The sequence below is a fragment of the Callionymus lyra genome, unplaced genomic scaffold (genome assembly GCF_982586985.1).
Source record: "Callionymus lyra unplaced genomic scaffold, fCalLyr1.hap1.1 HAP1_SCAFFOLD_246, whole genome shotgun sequence".
NCBI lineage: Eukaryota > Metazoa > Chordata > Actinopteri > Syngnathiformes > Callionymidae > Callionymus > Callionymus lyra.
Window position 1 is genome coordinate 32,501 of NW_028258674.1, and position 10,000 is coordinate 42,500.

At 58.4% G+C, this 10,000-nt stretch overlaps 1 non-coding gene across 1 annotated transcript; it reads right to left on the reverse strand.

Moving 5' to 3' along the window:
• Positions 1 to 8,283: 8,283 nt before the first annotated feature.
• On the reverse strand, positions 8,284 to 8,402 carry LOC148057973 (5S ribosomal RNA). The gene has a single exon (XR_015710284.1). It is a non-coding gene; the product is annotated as a 5S ribosomal RNA (ribosomal RNA).
• Positions 8,403 to 10,000: the final 1,598 nt, after the last annotated feature.

Genomic DNA, 10,000 nt, shown 5'->3' on the forward strand with positions numbered 1-10,000 from the left:
CCGCGGCCATCCACTCCAACCTTGTCCGACTTTGAGGCACCAGGCTCGGCCACCCTCCGAGCCTTTTCCTTCCCTCTCCTGTTATGGTGCCTCCCTATTAACCTCTAGGTGGTTGCGCTCGTGACATCAAAAAGACCACTTTTTGAGGAGCAGTCACACTCGGAAAAAATTTCTTTCGTCAGGCAAAAGAACCAGAGTTCTCCGCGGCCATCCACTCCAACCTTGTCCGACTTTGAGGCACCAGGCTCGGCCACCCTCCGAGCCTTTTCGCTCCCTCTCCTGTTATGGTGCCTCCCTATTAACCTCTAGGTGGTTGCGCTCGTGACATCAAAAAGACCACTTTTTGAGGAGCAGTCACACTCGGAAAAAATTTCTTTCGTCAGGCAAAAGAACCAGAGTTCTCCGCGGCCATCCACTCCAACCTTGTCCGACTTTGAGGCACCAGGCTCGGCCACCCTCCGAGCCTTTTCACTCCCTCTCCTGTTATGGTGCCTCCCTATTAACCTCTAGGTGGTTGCGCTCGTGACATCAAAAAGACCACTTTTTGAGGAGCAGTCACACTCGGAAAAAATTTCTTTCGTCAGGCAAAAGAACCAGAGTTCTCCGCGGCCATCCACTCCAACCTTGTCCGACTTTGAGGCACCAGGCTCGGCCACCCTCCGAGCCTTTTCCTTCCCTCTCCTGTTATGGTGCCTCCCTATTAACCTCTAGGTGGTTGCGCTCGTGACATCAAAAAGACCACTTTTTGCAGAGCAGTCACACTCGGAAAAAATTTCTTTCGTCAGGCAAAAGAACCAGAGTTCTCCGCGGCCATCCACTCCAACCTTGTCCGACTTTGAGGCACCAGGCTCGGCCACCCTCCGAGCCTTTTCACTCCCTCTCCTGTTATGGTGCCTCCCTATTAACCTCTAGGTGGTTGCGCTCGTGACATCAAAAAGACCACTTTTTGCAGAGCAGTCACACTCGGAAAAAATTTCTTTCGTCAGGCAAAAGAACCAGAGTTCTCAGCGGTCATCCACTCCAACCTTGTCCGACTTTGAGGCACCAGGCTCGGCCACCCTCCGAGCCTTTTCACTCCCTCTCCTGTTATGGTGCCTCCCTATTAACCTCTAGGTGGTTGCGCTCGTGACATCAAAAAGACCACTTTTTGCAGAGCAGTCACACTCGGAAAAAATGTATTTCGTCTGGCAAAAGAACCAGAGTTTTCAGCGGTCATCCACTCCAACCTTGTCCGATTTTGAGGCACCAGGCTCGGCCACCCTCCGAGCCTTTTCACTCCCTCTCCTGTTATGGTGCCTCCCTATTAACCTCTAGGTGGTTGCGCTCGTGACATCAAAAAGACCACTTTTTGCAGAGCAGTCACACTCGGAAAAAATTTCTTTCGTCAGGCAAAAGAACCAGAGTTTTCAGCGGTCATCCACTCCAACCTTGTCCGATTTTGAGGCACCAGGCTCGGCCACCCTCCGAGCCTTTTCACTCCCTCTCCTGTTATGGTGCCTCCCTATTAACCTCTAGGTGGTTGCGCTCGTGACATCAAAAAGACCACTTTTTGCAGAGCAGTCACACTCGGAAAAAATTTCTTTCGTCTGGCAAAAGAACCAGAGTTTTCAGCGGTCATCCACTCCAACCTTGTCCGACTTTGAGGCACCAGGCTCGGCCACCCTCCGAGCCTTTTCACTCCCTCTCCTGTTATGGTGCCTCCCTATTAACCTCTAGGTGGTTGCGCTCGTGACATCAAAAAGACCACTTTTTGAGGAGCAGTCACACTCGGAAAAAATTTATTTCGTCTGGCAAAAGAACCAGAGTTTTCAGCGGTCATCCACTCCAACCTTGTCCGATTTTGAGGCACCAGGCTCGGCCACCCTCCGAGCCTTTTCACTCCCTCTCCTGTTATGGTGCCTCCCTATTAACCTCTAGGTGGTTGCGCTCGTGACATCAAAAAGACCACTTTTTGCAGAGCAGTCACACTCGGGAAAAATTTATTTCGTCTGGCAAAAGAACCAGAGTTTTCAGCGGTCATCCACTCCAACCTTGTCCGATTTTGAGGCACCAGGCTCGGCCACCCTCCGAGCCTTTTCACTCCCTCTCCTGTTATGGTGCCTCCCTATTAACCTCTAGGTGGTTGCGCTCGTGACATCAAAAAGACCACTTTTTGCAGAGCAGTCACACTCGGGAAAAATTTATTTCGTCTGGCAAAAGAACCAGAGTTTTCAGCGGTCATCCACTCCAACCTTGTCCGATTTTGAGGCACCAGGCTCGGCCACCCTCCGAGCCTTTTCACTCCCTCTCCTGTTATGGTGCCTCCCTATTAACCTCTAGGTGGTTGCGCTCGTGACATCAAAAAGACCACTTTTTTCAGAGCAGTCACACTCGGGAAAAATTTCTTTCGTCTGGCAAAAGAACCAGAGTTTTCAGCGGTCATCCACTCCAACCTTGTCCGATTTTGAGGCACCAGGCTCGGCCACCGTCCGAGCCTTTTCACTCCCTCTCCTGTTATGGTGCCTCCCTATTAACCTCTAGGTGGTTGCGCTCGTGACATCAAAAAGACCACTTTTTTCAGAGCAGTCACACTCGGGAAAAATTTCTTTCGTCTGGCAAAAGAACCAGAGTTTTCAGCGGTCATCCACTCCAACCTTGTCCGATTTTGAGGCACCAGGCTCGGCCACCCTCCGAGCCTTTTCACTCCCTCTCCTGTTATGGTGCCTCCCTATTAACCTCTAGGTGGTTGCGCTCGTGACATCAAAAAGACCACTTTTTTCAGAGCAGTCACACTCGGGAAAAATTTCTTTCGTCTGGCAAAAGAACCAGAGTTATCAGCGGTCATCCACTCCAACCTTGTCCGACGTTGAGGCACCGATGTCGGCCAAGTTCTGAGCGTTCCACCGCCGAATGCCACTGGTCCTCAACACAGCGGACTTCCAATCCAACCTTGTCCGACTTTGAGGCACCGAAGTCGGCCTCAGCCCGAGCCTTCCCCCGCCGACCTCACTGGAGCCCGCCATCCAGGGACCGGCGGAGGTCGCCCGCATGACCGCGGCAAAGTGTCTCAAAGTCGGGCACGACCGCTCGAGTCACCCGCCAACCCGGTCCGGGGCACCTCCAGGGACCGGCGGAGGTCGCCCGCATGACCGCGGCAAAGTGTCTCAAAGTCGGGCATGACCGCTCGAGTCACCCGCCAACCCGGTCCGGGGCACCTCCAGGGACCGGCGGAGGACGCCCGCATGACCGCGACAAAGTGTCTCAAAGTCGGGCACGACCGCTCGAGTCACCCGCCAACCCGGTCCGGGGCACCTCCAGGGACCGGCGGAGGACGCCCGCATGACCGCGACAAAGTGTCTCAAAGTCGGGCATGACCGCTCGAGTCACCCGCCAACCCTTTCCGGGGCACCTCCAGGGACCGGCGGAGGACGCCCGCATGACCGCGACAAAGTGTCTCAAAGTCGGGCATGACCGCTCGAGTCACCCGCCAACCCGGTCCGGGGCACCTCCAGGGACCGGCGGAGGACGCCCGCATGACCGCGACAAAGTGTCTCAAAGTCGGGCACGACCGCTCGAGTCACCCGCCAACCCGGTCCGGGGCACCTCCAGGGACCGGCGGAGGACGCCCGCATGACCGCGACAAAGTGTCTCAAAGTCGGGCACGACCGTTCGAGTCACCCGCCAACCCGGTCCGGGGAACCTCCGGGGACCGGCGGAGGTCGCTCGCATGACCGCGACAAAGTGTCTCAAAGTCGGGCACGACCGCTCGAGTCACCCGCCAACCCGGTCCGGGGCACCTCCAGGGACCGGCGGAGGACGCCCGCATGACCGCGACAAAGTGTCTCAAAGTCGGGCATGACCGTTCGAGTCACCCGCCAACCCGGTCCGGGGCACCTCCAGGGACCGGCGGAGGAGGCCCGCATGACCGCGACAAAGTGTCTCAAAGTCGGGCATGACCGCTCGAGTCACCCGCCAACCCGGTCCGGGGCACCTCCGGGGACCGGCGGAGGACGCCCGCATGACCGCGACAAAGTGTCTCAAAGTCGGGCACGACCGCTCGAGTCACCCGCCAACCCGGTCCGGGGCACCTCCGGGGACCGGCGGAGGACGCCCGCATGACCGCGACAAAGTGTCTCAAAGTCGGGCACGACCGCTCGAGTCACCCGCCAACCCGGTCCGGGGCACCTCCGGGGACCGGCGGAGGACGCCCGCATGACCGCGACAAAGTGTCTCAAAGTCGGGCATGACCGCTCGAGTCACCCGCCAACCCGGTCCGGGGCACCTCCGGGGACCGGCGGAGGACGCCCGCATGACCGCGACAAAGTGTCTCAAAGTCGGGCACGACCGCTCGAGTCACCCGCCAACCCGGTCCGGGGCACCTCCGGGGAGCAGTGGAGGTCGCTCGCATGACCGCGACAAAGTGTCTCAAAGTCGGGCATGACCGCTCGAGTCGCCCGCCATCCCGGTCCGGAGCTCAACACTTTGTCGTTTTTTCCACTCCCTCCCCATTAACCTCTAGGTGGTTGCGCTCGTGACATCAAAAAGACCACTTTTTGCAGAGCAGTCACACTCGGAAAAAATTCGTTTCGTCTGGCAAAAGAACCAGAGTTCTCAGCGGGCTTCCAGTCCAACCTTGTCCGATTTTGAGGCACCAGGCTCGGCCACAGTCCGAGCCCATTCACTCCCTCCCCTGTTGTACTCGCTCCCTATTAACCTCTAGGTGGTTGCGCTCGTGACATCAAAAAGACCACTTTTTGAGGAGCAGTCACACTTGGGAAAAATCCGTTTGCGCTCACACCATCCCTCCCCATTAACCTCTAGGTGGTTGCGCTCGTGACATCAAAAAGACCACTTTTTGAGGAGCAGTCACACTTAGGAAAAATCCGTTTGCGCTCACACCATCCCTCCCCATTAACCTCTAGGTGGTTGCGCTCGTGACATCAAAAAGACCACTTTTTGAGGAGCAGTCAGACACCGAGGTTTTCTGGATTTATGTCCGTTTTCCTGGTTCTCTGACTCGGGCACCTTGTGACCGACATCCCCCCCTTCCCTGGTTCTATTTTGCCGATACTTTGGTGAGTTTTCTACCCGCAAACCAAGCCCCCCAAGCCCGCCGCCTGGTGGGGGAACATGCCCCCTGGTCCTGGTTCTATTTTAGGACACTTTGGTGAGTTTTCTACCCGCAAACCAAGCCCCCCAAGCCCGCCGCCTGGTGGGGGAACATGCCCCCTGGTCCCGGTTCTATTTTAGGACACTTTGGTGAGTTTTCTACCCGCAAACCAAGCCCCCCAAGCCCGCCGCCTGGTGGGGGAAGATGCCCCCTGGTCCCGGTTCTATTTTAGGACACTTTGGTGAGTTTTCTACCCGCAAACCAAGCCCCCCAAGCCCGCCGCCTGGTGGGGGAACATGCCCCCTGGTCCCGGTTCTATTTTAGGACACTTTGGTGAGTTTTCTACCCGCAAACCAAGCCCCCCAAGCCCGCCGCCTGGTGGGGGAACATGCCGCCTAGCCCGGTTCTATTTTAGGTCACTTTGGTGAGTTTTCTACCCGCAAACCAAGCCCCCCAAGCCCGCCGCCTGGTGGGGGAAGAGGCCCCCTGGTCCCGGTTCTATTTTAGGACACTTTGGTGAGTTTTCTACCCGCAAACCAAGCCCCCCAAGCCCGCCGCCTGGTGGGGGAACATGCCCCCTGGTCCTGGTTCTATTTTAGGACACTTTGGTGAGTTTTCTACCCGCAAACCAAGCCCCCCAAGCCCGCCGCCTGGTGGGGGAACATGCCCCCTGGTCCCGGTTCTATTTTAGGACACTTTGGTGAGTTTTCTACCCGGAAACCAAGCCCCCCAAGCCCGCCACCTGGTGGGGGAAGAGGCCCCCTGGTCCCGGTTCTATTTTAGGACACTTTGGTGAGTTTTCTACCCACACTGCAGGTCCCCAAATGCCGCCATCTGGTGGGGGAACATGCCGCCTGCACCGGTTCTATTTTAAGTCACTTTGGTGAGTTTTCTGCCCACACTACGGGTCCCCAAATGCCGCCATCTGGTGGGGGAACATGCCGCCTGCACCGGTTCTATTTTAAGTCACTTTGGTGAGTTTTCTGCCCACACTACGGGTCCCCAAATGCCGCCATCTGGTGGGGGAACATGCCGCCTGCACCGGTTCTATTTTAAGTCACTTTGGTGAGTTTTCTGCCCACACTACGGGTCCCCAAATGCCGCCATCTGGTGGGGGAACATGCCGCCTGCACCGGTTCTATTTTAAGTCACTTTGGTGAGTTTTCTGCCCACACTACGGCTCCCCAAATGCCGCCATCTGGTGGGGGAACATGCCGCCTGCACCGGTTCTATTTTAAGTCACTTTGGTGAGTTTTCTACCCACACTACGGGTCCCCAAATGCCGCCATCTGGTGGGGGAACATGCCGCCTGCACCGGTTCTATTTTAAGTCACTTTGGTGAGTTTTCTACCCACACTACGGGTCCCCAAATGCCGCCATCTGGTGGGGGAACATGCCGCCTGCACCGGTTCTATTTTAAGTCACTTTGGTGAGTTTTCTGCCCACACTACGGGTCCCCAAATGCCGCCATCTGGTGGGGGAACTGCCGCCTAGTCCCGGTTCTATTTTAGGTCACTTTTCTCACTTTCTGACCCACAAATAATGCCCCAAATGCCGCCGCCTGGTGGGGGGAACTGCCGCCTAGTCCCGGTTCTATTTTAGGTCACTTTTCTCACTTTCTTACCCACAAATAATGCCCCAAATGCCGCCGCCTGGTGGGGGGAACTGCCGCCTAGTCCCGGTTCTATTTTAGGTCACTTTTCTCACTTTCTGACCCACAAATAATGCCCCAAATGCCGCCGCCTGGTGGGGGGAACTGCCGCCTAGTCCCGGTTCTATTTTAGGTCACTTTTCTCACTTTCTGACCCACAAATAATGCCCCAAATGCCGCCGCCTGGTGGGGGGAACTGCCGCCTAGTCCCGGTTCTATTTTAGGTCACTTTTCTCACTTTCTGACCCACAAATAATGCCCCAAATGCCGCCGCCTGGTGGGGGGAACTGCCGCCTAGTCCCGGTTCTATTTTAGGTCACTTTTCTCACTTTCTTACCCACAAATAATGCCCCAAATGCCGCCGCCTGGTGGGGGGAACTGCCGCCTAGTCCCGGTTCTATTTTAGGTCACTTTTCTCACTTTCTTACCCACAAATAATGCCCCAAATGCCGCCGCCTGGTGGGGGGAACTGCCGCCTAGTCCCGGTTCTATTTTAGGTCACTTTTCTCACTTTCTGACCCACAAATAATGCCCCAAATGCCGCCGCCTGGTGGGGGGAACTGCCGCCTAGTCCCGGTTCTATTTTAGGTCACTTTTCTCACTTTCTGACCCACAAATAATGCCCCAAATGCCGCCGCCTGGTGGGGGGAACTGCCGCCTAGTCCCGGTTCTATTTTAGGTCACTTTTCTCACTTTCTGACCCACAAATAATGCCCCAAATGCCGCCGCCTGGTGGGGGGAACTGCCGCCTAGTCCCGGTTCTATTTTAGGTCACTTTTCTCACTTTCTGACCCACAAATAATGCCCCAAATGCCGCCGCCTGGTGGGGGGAACTGCCGCCTAGTCCCGGTTCTATTTTAGGTCACTTTTCTCACTTTCTGACCCACAAATAATGCCCCAAATGCCGCCGCCTGGTGGGGGGAACTGCCGCCTAGTCCCGGTTCTATTTTAGGTCACTTTTCTCACTTTCTTACCCACAAATAATGCCCCAAATGCCGCCGCCTGGTGGGGGGAACTGCCGCCTAGTCCCGGTTCTATTTTAGGTCACTTTTCTCACTTTCTTACCCACAAATAATGCCCCAAATGCCGCCGCCTGGTGGGGGGAACTGCCGCCTAGTCCCGGTTCTATTTTAGGTCACTTTTCTCACTTTCTGACCCACAAATAATGCCCCAAATGCCGCCGCCTGGTGGGGGGAACTGCCGCCTAGTCCCGGTTCTATTTTAGGTCACTTTTCTCACTTTCTGACCCACAAATAATGCCCCAAATGCCGCCGCCTGGTGGGGGGAACTGCCGCCTAGTCCCGGTTCTATTTTAGGTCACTTTTCTCACTTTCTTACCCACAAATAATGCCCCAAATGCCGCCGCCTGGTGGGGGGAACTGCCGCCTAGTCCCGGTTCTATTTTAGGTCACTTTTCTCACTTTCTGACCCACAAATAATGCCCCAAATGCCGCCGCCTGGTGGGGGGAACTGCCTGCTAGTCCCGGTTCTATTTTAGGTCACTTTTCTCACTTTTCTACCCACAAATAATGGCAAAAAAAAATGCTTACAGCACCCAGTATTCCCAGGCGGTCTCCCATCCAAGTACTAACTGGGCCCGACCCTGCTTGGCTTCCGAGATCAGACGAGATCGGGCTCATTCAGGGTGGTGTGGCCGTAAGCGAGGGAAGCGCTTGTGAAATGCCCCAAAGTGTTGAAAATGTTCCCCAGGCCCCTGGTTCCCCATCCCCGCAGGAGGAGGCTCCCCAGGCCCCCTGGTTCCCCATCCCCGCAGGAGGAGGCTCCCCAGGCCCCCTGGTGCAGGAGGAGGCTCCCCAGGCCCCTGGTTCCCCATCCCCGCAGGAGGAGGCTCCCCAGGCCCCCTGGTTCCCCATCCCCGCAGGAGGAGGCTCCCCAGGCCCCATGGTTCCCCATCACCGCAGGAGGAGGCTCCCCAGGCCCCTGGTTCCCCATCCCCGCAGGAGGAGGCTCCCCAGGCCCCCTGGTTCCCCATCCCCGCAGGAGGAGGCTCCCCAGGCCCCATGGTTCCCCATCACCGCAGGAGGAGGCTCCCCAGGCCCCCTGGTTCCCCATCCCCGCAGGAGGAGGCTCCCCAGGCCCCCTGGTGCAGGAGGAGGCTCCCCAGGCCCCCTGGTTCCCCATCCCCGCAGGAGGAGGCTCCCCAGGCCCCCTGGTTCTCCATGCCCGCAGGAGGAGGCTCCCCAGGCCCCTGGTTCTCCATCCCCGCAGGAGGAGGCTCCCCAGGCCCCCTGGTTCTCCATCCCCGCAGGAGGAGGCTCCCCAGGCCCCCTGGTTCTCCATCCCCGCAGGAGGAGGCTCCCCAGGCCCCTGGTTCTCCATCCCCGCAGTAGGAGGCTCCCCAGGCCCCCTGGTTCTCCATCCCCGCAGGAGGAGGCTCCCCAGGCCCCCTGGTTCTCCATCCCCGCAGGAGGAGGCTCCCCAGGCCCCCTGGTTCTCCATCCCCGCAGGAGGAGGCTCCCCAGGCCCCTGGTTCTCCATGCCCGCAGGAGGAGGCTCCCCAGGCCCCCATGTTCTCCATGCCCGCAGGAGGAGGCTCCCCAGGCCCCTTGGTTCTCCATCCCCGCAGGAGGAGGCTCCCCAGGCCCCTGGTTCCCCATCCCCGCAGGAGGAGGCTCCCCAGGCCCCCTGGTTCTCCATGCCCGCAGGAGGAGGCTCCCCAGGCCCCCTGGTTCTCCATGCCCGCAGGAGGAGGCTCCCCAGGCCCCCTGGTTCTCCATGCCCGCAGGAGGAGGCTCCCCAGGCCCCCTGGTTCTCCATGCCCGCAGGAGGAGGCTCCCCAGGCCCCCTGGTTCTCCATCCCCGCAGGAGGAGGCTCCCCAGGCCCCCTGGTTCTCCATGACCGCAGGAGGAGGCTCCCCAGGCCCCCTGGTTCTCCATCCCCGCAGGAGGAGGCTCCCCAGGCCCCCTGGTTCCCCATCCCCGCAGGAGGAGGCTCCCCAGGCCCCCTGGTTCTCCATGCCCGCAGGAGGAGGCTCCCCAGGCCCCCTGGTTCCCCATCCCCGCAGGAGGAGGCTCCCCAGGCCCCTGGTTCTCCATCACCGCAGGAGGAGGCTCCCCAGGCCCCCTGGTTCTCCATGCCCGCGGGAGGAGGCTCCCCAGGCCCCCTGGTTGGGAGAGGGGGAAAAAGACCAAAGTGTTTAAAAATGCCCCAAAGTGTTGAAAATGTTCCCCAGGCCCCTGGTTCCCCATCCCCGCAGGAGGAGGCTCCCCAGGCCCCCTGGTTGGGAGAGGGGGAAAAA